Source organism: Schistocerca nitens, chromosome 1 (genome assembly GCF_023898315.1).
Source record: "Schistocerca nitens isolate TAMUIC-IGC-003100 chromosome 1, iqSchNite1.1, whole genome shotgun sequence".
In the NCBI taxonomy this organism is placed as follows: domain Eukaryota; kingdom Metazoa; phylum Arthropoda; class Insecta; order Orthoptera; family Acrididae; genus Schistocerca; species Schistocerca nitens.
Genome location: NC_064614.1, coordinates 1,065,485,278 through 1,065,509,850, shown reverse-complemented (window position 1 = coordinate 1,065,509,850; position 24,573 = coordinate 1,065,485,278).

The following is a 24,573-nucleotide window of genomic DNA, read 5'->3' as shown; positions in this document are numbered from 1 at the left end:
TCTCTTTCCCTCTCTCTCTCTCTCTCTCTGTTCATTTCTTTTTCTCTTTCTCTACTGCAATGCTAAAGAATTATTGTGATTACTCGCTGTAGCACGTTGCTGCTGGATACTGTACGTGTTGCGGCGACGAACAGGAAAGTGAGGGATGAAACTTATAAGACACATTACTTATAGGAGCGTGTAGTCCGTAAAGGACGTGCAAGACGCGCGGGAAAAGTGAAACAGAAGAAGAATGAAGAGGAGCAACAAGTACTTAGTGCCTTGTTTTATAGGCGGAGTTTTGCTATATATCTGGGCACGAACCTTCTTTTATGGTCCCGGAACGTTGCTATGTATTACGATCGTGAAAGTACATTCCACAGGGTAAGACTTTTAGATTGTAGGCAGCATGGTGCGACGCAATCTCGCAGACCTGTACCGAGATGAAGGGAGGTCGTTCGGCGCAAGTGACGCCTCTACCCCGGCGTGTCCTCGCCGTAAAGTTGGCAGCGGAGACGTGTTTAACTTCCGCCGCTTCGACAAGCGTTATTAAATTTTTCAGATACGATCCCAGACCAGAACACGGGTTAAGGAAACTTTAATTCAAGCCCTAACGGAGCGTAACGCAACTTTAATCACTATTATTAGAAAACTCCGTTTATCGAAAAACTTTATTTTTATTAAAATAATTCATGTATAGGAGTCACATTCCAAAATTAAAGAATTTGTGGAAGCCAGAATTCTACTAATTACAGCACTGTAGCAGCACGGATTAAGATCATAGTCGTTATTACGTAATAGCGTAACCAATAGGCAACAAAATGAAGGGCTACTACGAATGTTATATTAGTTTTTGGGACTCTATATTTTCCAAAGTATTACATGTACAAATGTAATTGATACATGAATGTAAATGTAAACTCACCAATTCCGTATTTTGCGCCCCAAAAATGGGCTGAGAGTGCGTCTCTGGCCACACGACACATGTCCATGTGGTAGCCAGGTACGTTCCACATCTTTTGTAGCAACATCCTATCAATAGTCATTACATTTGCATTCATAAGCGGATGCAGTATTCATTTCAGTGGGGTTCCTTAATGAATATCCAAAGGAAAATGTTACAAGGGATTAGGTCAGGTGATCTGTGAGGCCAATTGAACAGAGGCACATTATCTTTCACCACTACGCCCAATCCAGCTTTCCGGGAGTTATCGTTTACGTAGCGATGAACAGCGAAGCTCCTGTTGCAGGATGATATTCTCGGCCTCAGGAGTTAGTTGTGGAAACAATCACAACCGCACACGTCACATTCCTCCCACAGAGGGAAAACGGCCCATAAAATGGTTCAAATGGCTCTGAGCACTATGGGACTTAACATCTGCGGTCATCAGTCCCCTAGAACTTAGAACTACTTAAACCTAACTAACCTAAGGACATCACACACATCCATGCTCGAGGCAGGTTTCGAACCTGCGACCGTAGCAGTCGCGCGGTTCCGGACTGAGCGCCTAGAACCGCGAGACCACCGCGGCCGGCTCTGCCCATACAGCTTGGTCTGTGATACTGCACAGAAAACATTATCTTTCGACGAATCTTGTACATGCGCCACAACTGCATGAGAATTTTCAGTGCCCCACATTTTCACATTGTGATGATTAACCCTTTCCAGATAAATCGAAGGTTACTTCATCGCTTAGTGTCAGCTTCGAGGAAAGATGCTCATACTTAAGTATTTACTGCATGGTGACGCAAATTTGAAGGTGCGGTCATAATCTGACGGTTTTAATTGTTGGACCTGCTGCAGACCGTGCGGTTAGAATCGTAACCGTTCTCGGATAATCTTCCACACAGATTGCTGCAGTATTCCAATTTCGTGGCTTGTGAGTCAGTTTGTTTTTCTGGAATTCATATAAAATTTTCCCTCAAATTCTCGACAGCTGCGTCCGGCACACTTGGTCGACCGGTACTTTTCTCTTTACAGAGATAACCGGTATCCCTAACTTGCCGATACCAGTATGCAATTCTCTGTTCTTTTCCATTATTCCTTCTGAATACACGCTGCACCGTTATAATAGCATAAATATTTCGCATGCTTCTTCACAGAAAAACTCTTTTCTCTTTTGTCACCATTTCATCAAGGTTCTGTTCTCGTAACGGCAATTTCTGGGCACACTCCAAAATTCGGTGAGATTATTCATGCATTCTATCATATTTGGACATGTAATACCTAGGAAAAAATAGAATTATGAAAACGCATAAATCATTAATAACAGCCCTATAATTTGTTTCGGTACCTTTGGCATTCCACTCAATTATTTTAGGTACCTTATTTTATGGACTAAAAGACGCTAAGCACTACAAGATGCATCTTAATTTTAAGCAATTTATTTTCTAAAAAAACAACATTTTTATCATTTTTATTATTATTTTGCAAAGTCAGACTAAAAAAAGTCTTAGTTTACAAAACGGAATTGACCTTTACAATCTCTGAAAATCGCCGTCTGAACTTTTTTCTTCTCCTTCCTAGTTATCATCGGTGTCCTTTTCATATGTAAGATGATCTTCACTGTTATTGAGAGCGTTACTCATGCCGCACTTCTTGAAAGATTTAACAATAATGTCTTCTCTCACTCTAGGCCACGACTGTATTATCCACTGACACACTTATTTGATTGTAGATCGTATTAAATCTTCCTTCAGTGTGAATTCATGTTGGGTTTCATCCACGATCCATTAGCCCCATTCCCCTCTCATATATACTTTAAACAGTTTATTTAGCGAGACATAAGGAGGTTGGAATTGTGAAGATAAGTCCTCCCGGAATTCGCTATCTCAATTTCTCTTCCACATAATTTTTTCAAATAACTACTAAATTGCTCTAGCACAAGAAGAGAGCTCTTCTTCAATAAAGCACCCTTCTTTGTCTCCCACACTTTGTTAATCCATAATTTCATTCCAGTCTCGTCCATCCAGCTCTTTTCATGTACGTGAAAAACAACACAGGTTTTGGCAGTGTTTGCGCTTAAAAATTATCATTGAAATTATAAATTTGTGGTAAGTCCCTATCGGACTAAACTGCTGAGGTCATTGGTCCCTAGGCTTACACACTGTGTAAAGACATTGCTTTTCCCGAAAGTCGCTAATTTTTTTTTCCCTTTGTGCATTACCTTCTCATAGTACGTATGTATGATTTATTTCAACTATTCTTTATTTGTTAATACGTCACATTGTTTCTTAATTCATTTTGCTACTGTTTCATATTTTATATTGTACGAATATGAATGTTCTGGTTCTATATCCTTTGTAAATCTTTGGTTAGGCTAGGAGAACTACTGTGTCAGAGAGAGAGCGAACGACTATCGATAGAGAGCGTGCGAATTGTTGTGGTACGCGGACGGTTCGCGGGTGGAATAAACGTGGCCAAGTTCGGCGTGAAAGACGGTGATACGCGGAGGAACAATTAATTACAGTGCGTCCGCTGTGTTAACAGGAGATCGTGCATTATTAAGTGAACAGTAAAACCTGAAAAGTATATCGAGTGTTTGCGGTGACGATTTTACAGACTCTGTGAACGTGTGACAATTAGCCATGAATCAGACACCATTGTCGTGTGGAGACACTAACTGTGAAAGTGGAAAAAACCGAAATGTTAAGTAAGAGAACAGAGCTGTGATTTGATCAAGAAACATTTATTATATCGTCCGAACTGTCTTAAGGACGACGACGTAAATTGAACTGATGTTTAACGGACTGTTATAGTGATGAACACATGTGACTGTTTCCCTGTGACAACACGGTGAAAGAACTGTGCGAAGTATTGGCATTAACCAGATATATATCGTAAATACTAAAGACATTGCATAATTCCGACCTACCCGCACCGCGTGATTAATAAACTTTTAATAATAAAACGTCGCACGCGTGGCGACAACGCACTTACTGGAACTATTATTATCGCGCGAGCGCTGCCAGCTGATTCGACTACAACGGAGACGTGGACCACCGCCGTAACTGGAATATTAATGAAACAGGAGGACTCATCATTATCTTCACGCCACGAACCAGGATTCACTTCACACATCGTCCGCGCGGACCGCCGCTGACGTCATCGCACTGCCTGCAGCAACAGTTTAGACATTAAAAGAAAATTATTACGCTCTCTATCATTTCAAAATTAAAGACAACTACAGTTAAATTAACTATTTTAAAAATACTTTCACAATATCTCAATTTTGTTTAGTCCCAATAAATATTATTTCCATTATTTCGTCTTGTTGACAGTGTTGAAAACCCACCAAATTAATGTTCAATTAATAATTTTCTTTCAAAATTTTTCAGACATTTTGCTGCTCATTATAATTTTATTTTAAAGTTTGTTTGTAAATTCTTTTGGAGGGAGTACATATTTTATTTTTTGTGTAGTAAAATTAGCTACCATAAAATTACATATATTCCCAGCTGTTGCTGCCCGCCATTACTGCTTGAAAACTGTACCTATTTTCTCATTGGCTGTCAGCTTCAAAACAAAATTACGTATTTCCTGGGCATCTAGCAGATGCGCTATGTCTATGTAGGCCCCTAGAATAATTTGTTTTTACTTTCGCAGGTTTACTGGAATTATATTGTCTTTAATTGTTCATTTTGTCCCCGTTAAAGTGATTTATCTCATCTACATAATAATTGTACTGAATTACCTAATTTTTTTTTCGTTCATGACTAACAGGGGTAATCAGATTCCTTGTATAGGTCATGTTTTATTATTTAAAAGGGTTTTTTTTAGAAGTAGAGAACTAGTTTCTTTACAACTTACGCTAACAACAACACTCACACCCATGACCGAGGGAGGACTCGAACTTCCGACGGGGGGAAGCCGAAAACCATAATTGAATTAAGTTCAGTACCGTCAGCTTAAAATGAGAGGATATCAATGTAGTCCATTTATTAATGTCCATTTGTTTTTATAGTTACGGTTTTAGGACCTTTCATGGCAATAGTTTCGTTACTCGGCACATCAAATGTCAGGTAAGATACCTCCATATTCACTATTTGGCTTAGTTCCACACTGGTTTTCTTTTGATGTTGAATAATTAAGCAATGGAAAGATAATATTTTCTCTTCATTCTTCTGTGGCGTTTTCGGCGATATTTTGGTAATGGTTCGCATGCTAAATCCATGACACTTCGTAAACCTGTGGCACCAACCAACTCCACCCTTGAGTCTAAGTTACACTGTAGCGCTAGCTTACCAGAATGTATTAGTATCATTATTGTATTAATTCCAATGTCATATCGACGGTGTCCTTGAATCCATTTCAATATGTCCACCTTTTAGTTTTGGCCATTTTACATTCAGTCCTCTATTTGCACATTTAAACTTCGTAATTTTTTTCAGTTGATCTTCACTAACCCGCCAAGCGTGAATGATTTTTTTTTCTGTTGACGGATGGCCGAAATGTCGCTCAGAATGTTCTGCTGCATATCCTACTACTTTCAATTTATAGATCGCATCTTATGAACACCCTTTACTTTTTTCCATTACGAAACTAGCTACTAACAAAAATATTGTACTGCTACCGACAACACAAATTACTTTCAATTCAAGTTCACTGGCACCGTAGACAGCAATGACGCATCATAGGCAAGATAGTGTTCTGGGAGGGAGACAGTGTTGGTAAGCTTCTGAATCCCCGCAAGGGTGCACTGCCACTGTCAGCTGAATCCAATGTTGCCAGATAGACATTTCTATAGCGACATCGAATATATCGCCATTTTTAAGACTGGCGGGAATTTTAAACCAAACACTGGACTTTTTTATATTAATTTTGAGTATAAGACGCACCTGAATTTTCGAGGCAATTTTTCGAAGAAAAAAAGTGCGTCTTATAGTCCGGAGAATACGGTGTCACTTGTAACCTTGCTAGTTGTCATGAGAAAATAAGTCCAGAGCATTTTGTCACAGTAAACAGGTCGCTGCAGATACTAAAAAGTTATTGAGAATAAGCAACGCAGTTAAATTTTCTCGCATCTAGTTTATCCGTATATTGACGGCAGTTTCATAATAAATTCTCATCAAATACCTACTTTATTCTTCGTAATACATGTTAATGTGATACAGAACACGATAAGTAAATCCTACATACTGTCCAAAAAGGCTTCCTGTTACATATCTTGGAAGAACTTTAGATTTTTTTCCACCCAAAGAAAGAACCCATCCCTTCTCCTTAACGAACACAAAGAATTTCAGGTTAAAGCATGTTTTGAACTTTTCCTAATATCAATGAACCCAAGGATGCTGCTCTCCCTAATTTAATTTGTAACTCATGCCTTATATCCTGTCTTATCCTCGTTTTATGAAAATTAATTGTTTTGTCACTTTTTATTTATGTCTCTCATCTATTTAAGCGCCATTTTGTTATGAACAAGCTTTTTATCTCACATGGTATTTGTTTTATATTGTACTTTTGGACCATCTAAGTTAAAATGTACTCATGCATATCTATATTTCTAACGTTTTATACTTCAATTACTGTAAATTAATAGGATAACGTTAATGTATCCTAATGCTTACCTGTAGAGCATCTTATCATCATATTATTAACGACACGATGTCGTATACGTATTCAAGTTTCTAGAAGCCAGTGCCATGAAAAGGTCCACACAGGGCTACCACTCTCTCACCATGGCACCTTGACAACAGCAGGTCCTCTCATGGTTGATGCGTCACCACATTTGGTTCAGTAATGGCGCTGGAGAATACTAAGTAACCTTCCTACAGCGTTTATTAGCGAGTCGTCAGCACAAATGTCTCTAATGATATTTAAACCGTGGCTCCACAGCCACCAGTCGCCGTGTACGATCGTGGTATCACGAGTAAACCAAGGAGCCCCCAGCACCAGTCATAGGGGTATACACTATAACCCTTAAATATCTTCAACATTTCGCGGCCCTGTCAGCAACTGTGTAAATACTAATATTAATTTTAATCATTAACAGCCTCAGTTCCAGAATATGAGTTCCAGTACAGCACTCATGGCTGCCGCATCGCGGTCGCGAATTGGGGCCCAGATAAGTTTTATAGTTTGACGAGAATTTATGGATTTGTAGTTTTAGCTTGACGATGTCCACTATGGAAAGACGGTAGTTACAGATATTCTGAAGAAGGTTCGTTTATCCCGATTGAAACCTAGGTAAATGCTAGGCAAACAGTGCAACTGACGCTGTTAATTATTAAAATTAAAATTACTATAACCCTTCTCTATTTTAACGCTATATGCAATAGTATTGTTTGCATTTTTTCTACAGCTTTTCTGCATGTTATTTTAAGCCATATGTAATAGTACTGTTTGTAATTTTACTGTTCCTACCCTTGCAGGGTCAACAATTTCAAAGATGGCTTTAACATAAGCTGAAAACGCTAAACAAACAAATGTTATTGCGATCTCGACTGTTCATTTTAACTTACATAATATAAAGGCCTAGATTATACATCCGTGTGTGTGTGTGTGTATGTGTGTGTGTGTGTGTGTGTGGTCAAGTTCCGAGTGTCGTTACTTCTAACATTTCTCTAGAAATATCTGTACGTACGTTACAGGGAAAATATGTGCGCGTGCCGGGTTCGGAATGCGGTTAGAGACCATCTATTCAGTATTAGGAATTAAAATATTACAAATTTGTCACAAATTACAATTTATAGAGCTAGATTCATTTTGTATATTTTGCACAAGAGTAAAAAGCATCATCCACTGCATTTGCTTAAACGTACTTAGAAATATTGCCTTTCAGATTAGCAGTGTGTATCGTTGTCCTGTTCCGTGAGTTACTGCAGCTGAATAAAAGAACACCTATTGATTCATGGAAAATCTAAAGCAAACGATAGCAAATATTCTGTCATAGATTTCTGCAGACTTGAACCACATGATTTTTTTTAAATTCATAAAATAAGTTCATTTACAATATTTGTTTCGTTTTGTGACTCCTTTTCCCTAGAGGAAAGTGCGCAAAATAATACTGAATCGAATGGTCCGCAGCGAAAGGTACGGATTGACTTCCAATGCAATTAACGAGTCTTCCACAGGACATCGTAGAAGTACTATGTCATGACAACGTTGCGAGTTCCAGCTGCTTTGTGTCAGCAGCACGACACTTTCTCTGTCGTCTATGGAATGTATCATTTTATTCGGAAAATTGCGAATTTTATAATGAGATAAAAATCCGAAAATGTGAAAAAAAATCCCGTTCTAACTCCTCTTAAGACCTGTGTTTGATACTGGTATACTTCTCTTGGCTAAGAATGCCCTGGTTTTTATGTCCTTCTTGATCTGTCCATCATGGGTCACTTTGATGCCTACGTAGCAGGATCTCCTAACTTCATCTACATGGTAACCATCCCGGCTCTTTCAGTCTTTTTACCTGTGTGGACGATATTTTTCCCAAAATCAGATGGCATATCGCCGGACTCATCCATTCTACGTACTAACGTGAATAGTCGTTTTGAAATCACGTCCCCAATGATTTTATAATTTCTGAGGGAATGCTGTCTATCTCTTCTCCCCTATTTGATTTTAAACCTTCCAAAGCTCTTTTAAATTGTGATACTTATACTGTATCTTCTCATAGAGGCCTTCAGTATGATCATCCCACCTATCCGCTCTCTCCTCTGCATTATGTTTTTAATGTTACCGCCATTGGTTTTAGTCTCACCGAAGCCTATTTGGACTTTTCTATATGCTAAGTCAGTACTTCGGACCATCAGTTCTTTTTTGATTTCTTCACATTTTTCATGCAGTCATTTCGCCTTTGCTTCCCTGCATTTTCTGTTTATTTCATCCTAAGTGACGTATTTCTGTATTAATGAATTTCCCTTAACGTTTTTGTACTTCTTTCTTTCATCGATCAACTTAAGTATCTCTTCTGTTATCCATAGTTTCTACGCAGTTACTTTGTACCTAGTGTCTTCCTTCCAACATCTGGGACTGCCGTTTTTAGAGATATTCATTTCTGTCCAACTGAAATGCCTACTCAGCTATCACTTATCGCAGTATCTACCACCTCAGAGAACTTCAGGCCAATCTGCTCATTCCTTACTACTACCATATGCCACTTCTTTGCGCTTGATTCTTCCTACCTAGTCTCTTAACTTCGACATGATCTTCGTCACTACTACACTGTGATCTGAGTCTCTATCTGCTCTGGTATCTGACTTAGGAACGCCTGTTTGACAATGATGTAATCCAATGACATCTTCCCGTATCTGCCGGCCTGTTTCAAGTATACCTCCTCTCCTCGTGATTCTTGAATGGAGTGCTCTCTGTTACTAGATGAAATGTATTACAAAACTCAATTAGTCTTTCTCCTCTCTCATTCCTAGTAACAAGCCCATATTTTCTTGTAACCCTATTTTCTGTTCCTTCCCAAACAACTGCATTCCCGTCTCCCATCACTATTAGATTTTCATCTCCCTTTACGAACTGAATTACCCGCTCAAGATCCTCATATACTTTCTCCATCTCTTTATGTTCAGCTTGCGACGTCTGCATGTATCTCTGAATTATCGTTGTCAGTGTTGGTGTGCCGTCGATTCTGATGAGAACAACCCTATCACTAAACTGTTCACAGTAACTCACTCTCTGCCCTACCTTCCTATTCATAACTAATCCTATTCCCCTTATAAAGTTTTCTGCTGCTGTTCATATTACTGTGTATTCATCTGACCATAAATGTTTTTCTTCTTTCCATTTCACTTCATTAGTCCCCACTGTATCTAGACTGAGCCTTAGCATGTCCCTTTGCAAACAGTTTGGCTCATCAGTACAGTTTCTATACACGTACTAACAAGTTGGACAAAGACCACAATATAGATAACGGATTTTCTTGCCCAAATAACGATATTCGTAATTCACCACAGAAATGAATAGTTATTAAAAACGGAAATAAAATAAAATTTAATTGGATTCAGTGCCACAAGAAAATAACCACAAGCCAACAACTTTCAGTTTATGCTGAACATAAAGATGAAATGCGCAAGATAGTTTAACCAAAATTGTTATGTACTCAAGATTAAAATTAATTAATTTCAAATGAATTTAAAATCATGATTGAGAAAACCGGTGATAAGAAAGCAGTCTGGAGTAAGGAAATTTCAGAAAGATATGAGTTTACATAAAACTAAAATCCTCAAGACGACAGTAGCTTCCCTTGCGTAGTCCATGGCCCTCTTACTTGTCACGCAACTTGGCGTTTGAAAATTAGTCCACCACATCAGACACAGCTACAATGAAATACCACAGACTAATCTGAAACAGCTCAGTATTAAAAACGGGAAACAACCTTATTCTATTTTAAACATATGCTAGATCTAGTGCACACAGCCAGTCTTACAGCACCATTAATGACAATGTACCAAAATATCTCTAGTTAATACCACGCAATCAGTACGAAATCTGTATCACAAACAACATTAAGCAGGCCAAAAGGAATACAAACATCTCAAAAATGAGATCGACAGGAAGTGCAAAATGCCTAAGCAGGTATGGGTAGAGGACAAATGTAAGGATGTAGAGGCTTATCTCACTAGGGGTAAGATAGATACTGCCTACAGGAAAATTAAAGAGACCTTTGGAGAAAGGTGAACCTCTTGTATGAATATCAAGAGCTCAGATGGAAACCCAGTTCTAAGCAAAGAAGGGAAAGTAGAAACGTGGAAGGAGTATATAGAGGGTCTATACATGGGTGATGTACTTGAGGACAGTATTATGGAAATGGAAGAGGATGTAGATGAAGATGAAATGGGAGATATGATACTGCGTGAAGAGTTTGACAGAGCACTGAAAGACCTTAGTCGAAACAAGGCACCGGGAGTAAACAACATTTCATTAGAACTACTGAGAGCCTTGGAAGAGCCAGTCCTGACAAAACTCTACCATCTGGTGACCAAGATGAATGAAACAGGCGAAATACCCTCAGACTTCAAGAAGAATATAATAATTCCAATCCCAAAGGAAGCAGGTGTTGACAGATGCGAAAAATTACCGAACTATCAGTTTAATAAGTCACAGCTGCAAAATACTAACGCGAATTCTTTACAGGCGAATGGAAAAACTGGTAGAAGCCGACCTCGGAGAAGATCAGTTTGGATTCCGTAGAAATATTGGAACACGTGGCAATACTGACCCTACGACTTAGAAGCTCGATTAAGAAAAGGCAAACCTATGTTTCTAGCATTTGTAGACTTAGAGAAAGCTTTTGACAATGTTGACTCTTTCAAATTCTAAAGGTGGCGGGGTAAAATATAGGGAGCGAAAGGCTATTTACAATTTGTACAGAAACCAGATGACAGTTGTAAGAGTCGAGGGGCATGAAAGGGAAGCAGTGATTGGGAAGGGTGTGAGGCAGGGTTGTAGCCTCTCCCCGACGTTATTCAATCTCTATATTGAGCAAGCAGTTAAGGAAACAAAAGAAATATTCGGAGAAGGTATTAAAACCCATGGCGAAGAAATAAAAACTTTGAGGTTCGCCGATGACATTGTAATTCTCAGCAAAGGACTTGGAAGAGCAGTTGAACGGAATGGACAGTGTCTTGAAAGGAGAATATAAGACGAACATCAACAAAAGCAAAACAAGGATAATGGAATGTAGTCGAATTAAGTCGGGTGATGCTGAGGGAATTAGATTAGGATATGAGACACTTAAAGTAGTAATCGAGTTTTGCTATTTGGGGAGCAAATTAACTGATGATGGTCGAAGTAGATAGGATATAAAATGTAGACTGTCAATGGCAAGGAAAGAGGTTCTGCACAAGAATTTGTTAACATCAAGTATAGATTTAAGTGCCAGGAAGTCGTTTCTGAAAGTATTTGTATGGAGTGTAGCCATGTATGGAAGTGAAACGTGGACGATAAATAGTTTGGACAAGAAGAGAATAGAAGCTTTCGAAATGTGGTACTACAGAAGAATGCTGAAGAAGAGATGGGTAGATCACATAACTAATGAGGAGGTATTGAATAGGATTGGGGAGAAGAGGAGTTTGTGGCACAACTTGACTAGAAGAAGGGATCGGTTGCTAGAACATGTTCTGAGGCATCAAGGGATCACCAATTTAGTAACGTAGGGCAGCGTGGAGGGTAAAAATCGTAGAGGGAGACCAAGAGATGAATACACTAAGCAGATTCAGAAGGATGTAGGTTGCAGTAGGTTCTGGGAGATGAAGAAGCTTGCACAGGATAGAGTAGCATGGAGAGCTGCATCAAACCAGTCTCGGGACTGAAGACCAGGACAACAACAACAAACAACATAATAATACACTATGGACACCCAATTCAATGTCATCAGTTGCAATTGCGACGTAGCGAAGCACTGGCCTTGCGTAGCCGTAGGATAGCACCGATTTAACAAAGACCAGATTACACCACCTACTGAGAAGGGAATCCTGACAGCAAAAAGATAGCCACCTACATCGCATGTATACGATATACCCAGCATGTGTGACATAGCAGGAACATTGACATACTATAATAGGTTCCAAGGGATCAAGTCTGCTCAGCCCTGCCTACCCACAATCGCTGCTGTGCATGCAGCGACCTGAAACACAACCTACCCTCGGCTTGCGGCCACGTTGGCAGCTTCGAGCGATTAGCATTGTGCACCCTGCTCGCTCCGCCCACTATTCGTCCTCTCTGCCGTGTACGCCAGAAGGTAAACATTTCCACAACCAGAGAATCGCGCCGCGCTAGCAGTGACACAACCCCTCGAAGTAGTGCCAACCTAGGAACCTAGGCAAGGTAGTGTCGCGTTTCTCACTAGTCTGTAGGAGCCGTGAGAGCTTTACAAAGAGTCACTTGTCCTTCATAATATCTAAATATTTGTAACCATTATGCTTGTGGTTATAGTCATCTTGGTAGGAAGAGCAGTGACTATTTATAATGCCTCAGTCTACTGTTACTATTAAAGCAGACGCAAATTAATTACAGCAAGCAATTAAAACTAAAAAGTAAATCAAAAACTTTTTCAGTTACTTAATCTGGGACTGTGAACATTAGCGGTAGTCAAAATATAATGTTGTTTCTGGGGTATACAGAGGTCATTCTCCAATTTTTGCTTCTCACCAAGTAGCGGCGAAGATACTAATTCGTGTAAAAACGGGCCTTCATGAAGAAGATCCCGTCTTCACACGCGATGGTATTCTTGCAAGGTGAATTGTCGGTAAACATGTACATCCACATGATTACTCTGCAACTACACCTACGTGCTTGTCAGAAGGTTCACACAACCATTTCCAGCCTATTTCTCCCAAGTTCTAGTCTCGAATAGCACATGGAAAAAAGGAACAACTAAATCTACGCGTGTCATCTCTGAGTTCTATTATTGTATTACGATTGCACTGCTCCCTTTGCAGGTGACAGTCAACAAAATATTTGCGCATTCGGAAGAGAATATTTGAATTTTTTTTCGAAAAAATCTTGCCGCAACGAAAAATGCTTTTGCATTAACGCCAGCCACCCCTACTCGCGTATGATATCCGGGACCCTATCCCCCCTATTTCTCCATAATACAAAACGAGCTGCCCTTCTTTGAACTATTTCGATGTCCTCTCTCAGTTTCATTTGGTAAGGATCCCACACTGTGCTGCAGTACTCTAGCGGAGGACAGGCAAGTACACAGTCTCGTTAGTAGATGTGTTGCAGCTTCTAAGAGTTCTGACAATAAAACGCAGCCTTTTGTTCGCCTTCCCCCTCAACATTTTCTTTGTGATGGCTTCAATTTAGGCTGTTTGCAATTCTGATACCGAGTCATTTTAGTTCAAAACGTCGCCAGAGTCGGGAAAACTAAGAAGTAAGAACACACAGTGTTTTTTTTTTTTTTTTTCAAAATGTCCTGGAGAAGTATCCAGGTACGATAGTCATGCACAAATGGTTATCCTGAAACACCTTACTGTATTTCTCTGGGTCGTTAATCAGGAGTCAGGGAGAAGAGCCAGACAATTTTGTTTTCCTGTAATATTAGGAAAGATGAGTCAGCATATGTGGCGACAGTTCAAATCGACCTAAGACTAGCGGCCATGTTGGTAGAACTTTTTTCTGTACGCTGAAGAGCCGGGAAAAGTAACTACTGCGAAAAGCAGTCATTTCGATTGGTTTCCTACTCCCACCTTCAATGAAGTTTTGCATAACTTAACAGTACTACGATAAATATAACATCTCTTAAGTGCCTCGAGATTAACCAGACCGCCTCTCCGGTCATGCCAATACGTTCGATTGCTGTGAAATTCTTTTGTATCGGGGAATTCCATTTTTTCTAATAAAATATAACATCCAAACACATCTTCATCGCGTCACATACCTGAAAAACGCCTCACGAAATTTTAAATGGAGCGAAAAAGTGTCAAACATCAACGGTAGTATTTGTATCAGTAATATGTTTGAACGCTAACGATTGCAATTTCTTCAGACTCACATTTGACTCAAAATAAAAGACGGTTTTGATTTCTAGGTTCGCAAAAGTCTTAAGAAGATACCGTTGGCAAAAAGATAAACGTGTTTTCAATGTAGTTTATGTAATAATACGCATAGTTTAGAGTTATATTTGTCTAATAGAAGTTGCATTGTTTAGAGTTTTCCGAAGTAATAACTCATTTATGACTCTTATATCCCCGCAGATAATACATAAATTTTGCAGTATCCAAAAATCAAATATTCAGTGCATAGTTTCATCTCTTAGAGGTAAGACTGCGACTTTACCAAAAAGGGAGAGTTCGATGGATTCTCCAATCTCAGTAGAGGATCTCAAAGTAGATGTGTGAGTGTCCGGAAAATTATCCAAAAATAAAATATTCAGTAGATATTTTCCTAAACTAGCCGCAATTTCATCTCTAGAGATAATATTGTGACTTTACCGAACAAGGATAGATAGACGGATTCTCCAATCTTAGTAGGGTATCTGAAAGTAGATGTGTGAATGTCCGAAAAAGTCACGACGAGCGAGTCATCTCGTTCTGAAAGCCAGCAGTAACTGGTCAGATATCTCGTCTCTGTTTCGCACGAATTCGGTGTGATGACCCATTTCTGTAACAATGTGGAAACTTTATTGGCGAGTGGATGCCTCTGGGGGCGTGACAGCACAATAAGGCCGCGACCCAATATCTTGTCACTGGGGAGGAGGCTCCAAGGAATCCAGGCCGATGCTTCTCATGAGAACACAAGTAAAAGTCACATGTTTGATGCGGGAGGAAATGGTTGTGTATCTGATACGGATTCAGCTGTTCTCAGAAAATAAACACCATAAACAATGTCCCTTCTTGCTTACTATCAGATATGTAAGCATACAAAAGCTGCTGATCTAAGATTATTGACATATCTGATTCAGTTTCGTTATACATACATACATACATACATATACACACAACACACACACACACACACACACACATATATCATTTATTTTCTGGTACTTTGCTACTTCGGTAGAAGTTCAATTAATTTGACCCGTTCCCTGGAAGCCATTTCCTATAACCTTCTTCGGTCGTCCATTCTACTCTAGATTTATTCGTACATTAACTCACCTTTTAATTTTGGTCGTGATTATGCAGCACGAGGTGTGAAATAAGACCCCTTTTCTTTCTCAGAATCCGAATTTCAGTTCCGTAATATACTATGTTTTTCTCCAACAGTTCCTAAAACTTTTCTCACCATAGGTGCAACAATTTGATGGCAGTAGAGATATCTCACATCTCTCACAATCATTTGGAAGACTCTCTTGATTCGACTATAAAAAATGATCGTGCCTCCTAATTTCAGAATCCTTTGACGTTACTTACTACTATGATTTGTCGGCAAGGTGTTACTGACACTTTTCTACTTCACATCTTAGCCAGTGAAGTTTAAACGCGAATCCGGTGATCAGTTCTTTTAACTGTTCAGTATGTCAGGGAACGTAGTTACTTATACCCATTACAGTGCTATTTAGTTATTATTCGTCGTACAAGTTGAACAATAGTCGGAAGAGTTTCATACTTGCCTTAGGCTCTCCCTGCTTGATTATTTTCAATGAGAACCTCATAGTATTTTGTCAGGAAACAATTCTTAACGTCCTTCTTTAACATCACATCTCAAAAGCTATGATTCTCTTCTTTTCCTATTTTCCGACAGTCCATGATCCGCTGGCATACAACGCTGTCTCAAGTCAAAACCTACGTTTGTTACATACGAAAGAAAAGCTTACACGTTGTCGTAAAGAAGAAACGGAGCAATTTTTCTTAGTTCCAAATGTGCTTAATCAATGGCATTCGAGCCAAGGCTCGAAGCATTTCCGAAACAGCTCCGTTTTGTAAACTGTTCACATGTGGCCGTGGTCAAAGTACACCGTGCATAGCAAAATGGCGCTGTGCAGAACCGATGCCGAGGCTACTGTGGTACACCACAGGCGATAGATGTCAGGGGTGAAGACTGCTCCGCAGGTGTGAACAGGAGAATAAGCGTGCAACTTTTGAGCAACTGACCGCCCACATGAACCACGGGGCAGTGAACAGTGTCTGCTCAGCGTACAGTGGTGCACATGACCCTTCGCAGCAGACGCCTGGTTTATAAACCTTGCTGAGTGCTGTTTATCGGCGACGAATGCTGGAGTTTGGACGCCAGTACTGCAGCTGGACCTCCACCAGGTGGTGACAGGTGGCCTTTACAGTTGCTCTATCAAACAAGTAGCCGTTGGCGTGTACAGCGTGAAACGTCTGGCAGCAAACTCCATGCAACCAAGATGGAGCAATGTGGAGAGCCCTGGATGATCTCGTCATTCTGGAAGGCACAATGAATCAATACAAGTTATACATCTATCCTTGGGGAGCGTATCCACCTCTACTTGCAGCTTGTTTTCCCTCGGCACGATGGCATCTGCCAGCAGGACAATGAAACGTGTCACACAGCTCACAGTGTACGTGCGTGGTTAGAAGAACACCAAGATTAGTTTACCTGACTTCTCTGGTCACTTGTCTATCAGGCTGTTCGCGCCATGGGTCCTTAGTCGAGAAACCTAGCTTAGCTGGGCATGGTACTAGAGTTGGCATGAGTCCACATTCGTGTCGGTACCATCCAGAACGCCATCGAGTCACTTCCTGCAGGTGCCGTGTTGCAAAATGTGGTCATGTTAATGTGACTGGACAGTGTATTTGGACCATTCGCTTTTCACTTTATTTCAAAGCATTTTCAGTGATCGCCGATGAGTGGAAGCTTCTGCTATTCCTCTGTGTGCGTGTTTATACGAGGGTGAGTCAAACGAAAACCTTAAATTTGTAATAACAAATCGAACTTTCGCGCCGTTATCCTGTAAGTTGGTAAGCGTGCTACAAACGGCGTGTAGAATAGCCTGTAGGTGGCAGCATGGTGCAGATGCACAGATACCGTGGCAGTATCAGTATAAAGATGGCCGCCTCACTTCCGACTTGCACCAGGGAAGAATGGCGTTCTGTTATTCGGTTTTTGCGTAGTGAAGGTGTGAAACCCACTGAAATTCATCGAAGAATTAGGTTTCAGTACGATGATGCATGTTTATCACAGCAGAAAGTCTACGAATGGAGTAGGCCAGGCTCGTCCAAACTGTGCCCCTGGGGATCCAGCGCCCGCGATCGCCAGCGGCCAGCGCCCCGGGCGAATTCGTATGTTGCTGCAGTGGCCGCTTAGCTGGCCGTGCGGACCGCCCGACCGCCAGCCGATAGATATATTTGTTCGCCCGTTTTCCCTTCGGGCAGAGGACGTCTCACAAGCGCTTTAACTAGAGCTGATTGACCTACAGTGCCATATCCACCTGAAGGACCGCTTTCTTATGTGTAAAACTTTGGATGTCTTTTACAGCTGTCTTCCACGAGAGAAATATCCTCTACTGCACACGCACGCGGCCAAAGTTTCCTTAATGTTTGGTTCCACGTATATTTGTGAGCGCCTTTTATCTCTTTCAAAGCTTGCTAAAACTAAGAACCGTTCATTCCTTGGCGATAAAAATCTGACCAATTCTTTGAGTTTAGCAGACTCACGGAATATTGTACCAAGCCTAGACAAAATCGTTTCCTCGGAAAAGAAAAACGTGTAAAATGTTAATTGTCTTCTTTAACAATGTTGACTGTAAGAATTAAAGAGCTTTATAACCTTGCCAGAATGAGATTTTCACTCTGCAGCGGAGTGTGCGCTGATATGAAACTTCCTGGCAGATTAAAACTGTGTGCCCGACCGAGACTCGAACTCGGGACCTTTGCCTTTCGCGGGCAAGTGCTCTACCAACTGAGCTACCGAAGCACGACTCACGCCCGGTCTCACAGATTTAATTGCATTTTAATAAGTTTTCAAACTTGGTCAGTTAAATATATTACGTACAAAACAGCAAACTAAGGATCCGATTTCTAAACTCTGAAAAGGGATACAAAAAATTGTAGCACGGGGTATAAGAAAAAATACTTACTTGTAGCTACTAACAGTAAGAATGAGACTCTATATCCCTTACATAAAATTAATTCTAAAATAGAATATTTTGTTTACGTTAGATCTGACGGCGAGACAGTCCAGCACAGAGCAGTTCTGTGCGGTCTCACTCGCTCCGCAGCTCTCTCTCTCTCTCTCTCTCTCTCTCTCTGTCTCTCTCTCTCTCTCTCGCTCCTATGGCGACACTAGCGACACACGGTCGCGGACGGGGCGCTGAACTACACTGTCTTGCGCCCACGGGGCGCGGGCGCGCCCGCCGGGCGCAATTCTTGGATGAGCGTGGAGTAGGAAGTTCGCAAATGGTGTGACTTCAGTGGAAGATGCTCCTCGTCCAGGTCAGGCACAACGAGTTGCGACGCCATAGAACATTGCAGCAGTTGAAGCCACAGTGATGGAAAACCGCCGAGTGACACTGAATGACACTGCAGCATGTTTACAGATTAGTCATGGGTCAGCACACCACATTGTGCATGATGTGCTCCAGTTTCACAAAGTGTCTGCAAGATGGGTGCCACTGCAGCTGACTCCTGATATGAGAGAACGACTTCTTGAAGCTTGTGAAGAACTTCTTCGGCTCTGTGAAGGAGAAGGTGATGGCTTCCTCGGAAGAATCGTGACTGGGGACGGAACCTGGGTTCACTTCCACCAACCGGAAACGAAGAGAGCGAACAAGGAATGGCGCCATTCCTCATCACCAAAACCAAACAAGTTTCGAACAGAACCATCAGCAGAGAAGATTATGCTGACGCCCTTTTGGGACGAAAAAGGCGTCATTTTGGAGCATTACATGCCTAGAGGGACCACTGTCATCAGTGCATCATACACAGATCTCCTAAAAAATCATCGGCGGCCTGCAATCAAATCAAAGCGACGTGGATTGCTGTCAGCAGGCCCCACACTGCCCGTAAACAGTTGCAACAATCACAGGCCTGCATTTTGAGTGTCTTCCTCATCCACCATACTCACCAGATCTTGCTCCAAGTGATTTCCATATGTTTGGACCACTCAAAGACGCAATGGGAGGAAAGAAGTTCCGTTCTGACGAAGAGGCACGCCACGCAGTGCATGAAGGGTTGCGCGGACTACCAAAAGAATTTTTTTCTAAACGAATTTATGCACTTTGTGAGCGCAGGAGGACTTGCATTGAGCGTGGGGGAGATTATATTGAAAAGTGATACAACTTTGTACCACTTCTGCACAATAAATAATATTTTAAAAATATTTAATGTTTTCATTTGACTCACCCTCGTATTTCTCGATTAGTGTGTGTTTCTGTGAGACTGCGCGCGCTCCTGCGCGTGTTTGTGTACATGCGCACAGACCTGCAAACATACTGAACATACTTATTAGACGAAGTGTGTGAACACACACACACACACACACACACACACACAGACACACACACACACACACACACACACACACACACGCTCGCGTAGAGGAATAGCAGACACACAGGGATAGCAGACACATCCAAAATACCGTACACAGAAAGCAAAAGACGAACGTATCTCGCATCATCAAAACAAAGTTCACAAACTGGTAGCTCATCTACACAACATTAAAACTAAAATATATTCATCGTCAGTGTAGCCCATGTTCTAAAAAATCGAGAACCTTCGCTTGGACGAACGTTAGGAATGAAATAGGAAGCAAAACATTCTGTGTAATAAACATAAATTTACATACTGCGTAATAGCAGTAATGTATAATATGAGAACTGTTTATGATCGTGACAAGGACATCTGTAAGGAAAACTACACTGCTGGCCACCGTAAATGCAACACCCTGAAGAAAGCATCCGAATCGAGTGAAATTTACACCATGAGTTTGCAGCGATGAGATATACAACTGATTAGAATTTCAGCGCAGACGCACATCACGCGCGCCTGTGGCGCCACCTCATAGCGCCATTTAAGGCTTGGCGATTTCGACGAGTGTACGTTCGGCACGTGTGTTTACCTTGTGGTTGTTTCACAAGACGATCAGTTATGCCTCGTAGACAACAGCAAACATCTTTTGATCAAGTATCCGAGTTCGACAGAGGAAGGATAGTGGCTTACCGAGATTGTGGATTATCATACAGAGAAATCGCTAGTCGTGTTGGACGAAACCAAACAACTGTAATGCGGATATGTGACCGTTGGATGCATGAGGGCACGACGGACCGACGTGGTCGATCGCATTCACCTCGGTGCACCACTGCACGTGCTGATAGGCAAATTGTGCGCATGGCAGTGGCGGATCGCTCAGTGACATCCCGAACCATAGCACAGCACATTGCGTCTGTAACGCATCATCCAGTGTCTGCGCGTACCATTCGACGCCGTTTACAGCAGAGTGGTCTGTCCGCAAGACGTCCATTGCTTCGTCTACCATTGACGCAGAACCACAGACGTCTCCGTCGCCAATGGTGTGATGACAGACGGATGTGGACGGCAGAATGGAATGACGTTGTCTTTACTGACGAGGCACGCTTCTGTCTGCAGCACCACGATGGTCGGATTCGAGTGTGGAGACACCGTGGAGAGAGGATGCTGGACAGCTGCATTATGCACCGCCACACTGGTCTTGCACCGGGTATTACGGTATGGGGCGGTATTGGATATTACTCTCGCACGCCTCTAGTACGCATTGCCGGTACTTTAAATACCCGGCGCTACATATCCGAGGTGCTGGAGCCAGTTGTCTTTCCTTACCTTCAGGGCTCGGCCACAGCCATATTTCAACAGGATAATGCGTGACCACACGTGGCACGCATTGTCCAAAGGTTCTTCGTCAATAACCAGATTGAATTGCTTCCCTGGCCGGTTCGCTCTCCGGATCTTTCGCCGATAGAAAACATGTGGTCCATGGTTGCTCAACGAGTGACCCAGATTACATCCGCAGCTGCCACACCAGATGATCTTTGGCAACGTGTGGAAGCTGCTTGGGCTGCTGTACCCCAGGAACATGTCCAACGTCTCTTTGACTCAATGCCGAGACGTGTGGCAGCGGTGATCTCCAACAATGGCGGCTACTCTGGCTACTGATTCTGGCAGGAACCACATGTCACAGACGTCTGTAAACGTAATCATTTGATACTTGGTCAACATGTTATCTACAAAATGAATTTTGTTGTGCTACCTCTTGTCTTTCTTGGTGTTGCATTTACGGTGGCCAGCAGTGTACATTTTCCCAGGGGCCACTGAAGCAACTTTGAAATCATGCGAAAAGTGTATGGTCTAAATAAGTCTTTAATTACAGTCGCAAAATGTGATACATACCCTAAATCAGTTGTATGACTGCGACAGCAGAAAGAGGTTCAAATGGTTCAAATGTCTCTGAGCACTATAGGACTTTACATCTGAGGTCATCAGTCCCCTAGAACTTAGAACTACGTAAACCTAACTAGCCTAAGGACATCACACACGTCCATGCCCGAGGCAGGATTCGAACCTGCGATCGTAGCGGTCGCTCGGTTTCAGACTGAAGCGCCTTGAACCGCTCGGCCACGATGGCCGGCTAATAATCCTAGATTTACCGCTGGGTAACACTTGTTTAACACACGAAACTATCCATATCTCTCATAACTGAAAAAATGAGAATGATCAACCTAATATTTTTAGGTCTGTTCTTAAAAGCTGTCTGATGTACAAGAGTTCCTCCCTGTAGTTCAGATCTTTGAACTGCAATAGATTATTTATTCTTCCGTTTCCTGTTCTATTTATAGCTATTTTCTGTATAATATAGTCTGGTGGAACCTGATGGGTTAAATGAAATTCAATAGTTCAGATGTTTGAATTGCAACGGAGTATTTATTCTTCCAGGTCTTGTTCTATTTATAGTTATTTTCTATATACTCATATAGTCTGGCGGAAGTAGACAGATTAAATGAAATTCAGTTATTAATCAAGATGCACTCCTATGCCAAATTGCACCAGTGCTTTCTGTTTTGGTTTTTATGTTACAGCGGTCTCTACTCAATCAAACTTTGGAGACGTCTCAAACAGCAGCAGAAATAGTGATATCATGTCCATGTGCCACAGTTTCCGGCGAAGATCACTATGCTGAGTGTAAGTAGCACTTTATTAGCTGCTGTGGCTTTACACCGCTACCGAAGTGCAACACCTGGTCTCACTGAATTGTGTGCACTGATCCTACGTCTTGCAGTTTTCGTCACAGGTCGTCGTGGATCCTATTGGATTACTGTAATTAGTGAGTAACTCTATCATGGATGCTCTACTCTGTATAGTGTAAGGAAATATTTCATATACACTCAAGACCTGCTCAAGTATTTTCTACGAATCCGTCGTGCTCTTAAAGAGGAGGATGCAGATAGTCGTACTAATGGCCAGTTCCCGTAATTTAATTCGAGGAAAGACTCAACGACATTTTTAGGTTTCTTATTCATGGTTCGTTTGAATTTCACACTTCTTGTAGCTAGTTTTCTTCCAGTAGATGTGTATGGTGATCAGTTAACAACAAAGTATTCCATAGTGCAAACTGGCTCCTGTCAGTAAGAATTCCCGGAAACACATCCATTATTTCAGACCTCGCTAAGGCACTGCACACAGGGCATTTACCCCAGTTTGTGTACAAAGCGGTACATTACAGCTCTCCCTGATTGCCGCTCCGTGACTCGGAAATTCCACGGAAAGGACAGTGGTGGGCGAATTGCTGGGTGAATAACCTTGACGCAGCTGATGCATGAGGTACTTTTGGCGTCGAATTGACTGGCGGGTGCTACCAATGGAAATGTCGATCTGTAGCTACGCTGAATAACGGTTTTCGAACGAGCTCCATTTGTGCCATGTACTGTAAATCGGAATCGGGAAAGATTATCCAGGCGTACCAAAGCAGCGGGGCATATTTAACGACTAAATATGCTCACGAGAAAATTCTTTCCCTTTGTCAATTCTTTTTGTTCACATTCCCCCAGTTTCCCATCTGACACTAATCTTTATTACGTCATCATGACCATCACAGACTCCACCAGTTCCTTGCGCCTTTTTTCGTTTCGATTTTGCATAATTTTTTGGGTTATAATTATTTCAGTAAGACAGGTTTTTACAGCCACATTTTTCACTCCTCACTCTTCTTAACCCGCGACGCAAAGCAGAGGAATACCATAATTTTAACATGTGTACCTGCGTATCTCTCTGTGGCATTTTAGCTCCCAAATGGAAGGTCAAATTTTAGTGCATTTCTTCTTTTGTTTGTTTGTTTGAAAGCCGATTTAATCGGGATGCATCTTAGCTATGTTCCATGGAAGTCTGTGCAGTCGTTTAAATTTCATCAGACAAGCGAAATAAAAATGTTTCCCTCCAGCGCGCTCTCTTGGTATATGCTACGTAATACGTAGTAGCTGCAACATGTTACGTAATACTAGATTGTAGGCCTCAAATAGGTCTAAATAAATGTCCCGGACAACATATTTTTATCCTTTATGGTTCACCAACAATGATGATTTTTGTCTTTTGAAGCCACCCATTTCATCAATCACAAAACAGAAGAGTAACTGTGTTTCAACTGTAAAAGACAAACATGTGCTCTCACATAATTTCTTGGAGTTCTCTTTGAGGTCCACAATTCTGCACTAAAACAAATTATTTTGTCCTAACGCTTTAGACAGCCTATTTCAAGAGCGCGCAGTGGCAGCTCACTTTTTTCCAACTTGATTTATATCTATTATCGCCACTGCCCGTCGCTTATGTTACATAAATTACCTACAATATACTGAAACATAGTAAATTAATATATGTGTGAATTAAAAAAAGAAACACATACATCTCTTAAGTGACAATGGTAAAATACGATGATAGTTTTTCATACATTTTAATTATTAATAGTAGCTACAAAGTAAGAAGAATTGCAAACTATTCTAAATGTAAAAATATTTTTAAATAATAAAGCTCGACACTTTGTTCAAAATTAATGTAACGAATTACGGTATATTGATAATTTTTATTTCTGGACCGTCTAACTACTACTGAATGAAACACAATTTTCGTGCCATACGCGTTTCGCTTTTTCCCTCTACAAGGCATCATCAGTGGCCTCGAATATGAACACATTTTTATTATTTAGTTTACATTTTGGGGCATTGTACCTATAAGTTATAAGCAGTTCTTGTGACTGATTTTTCCTATGACGTA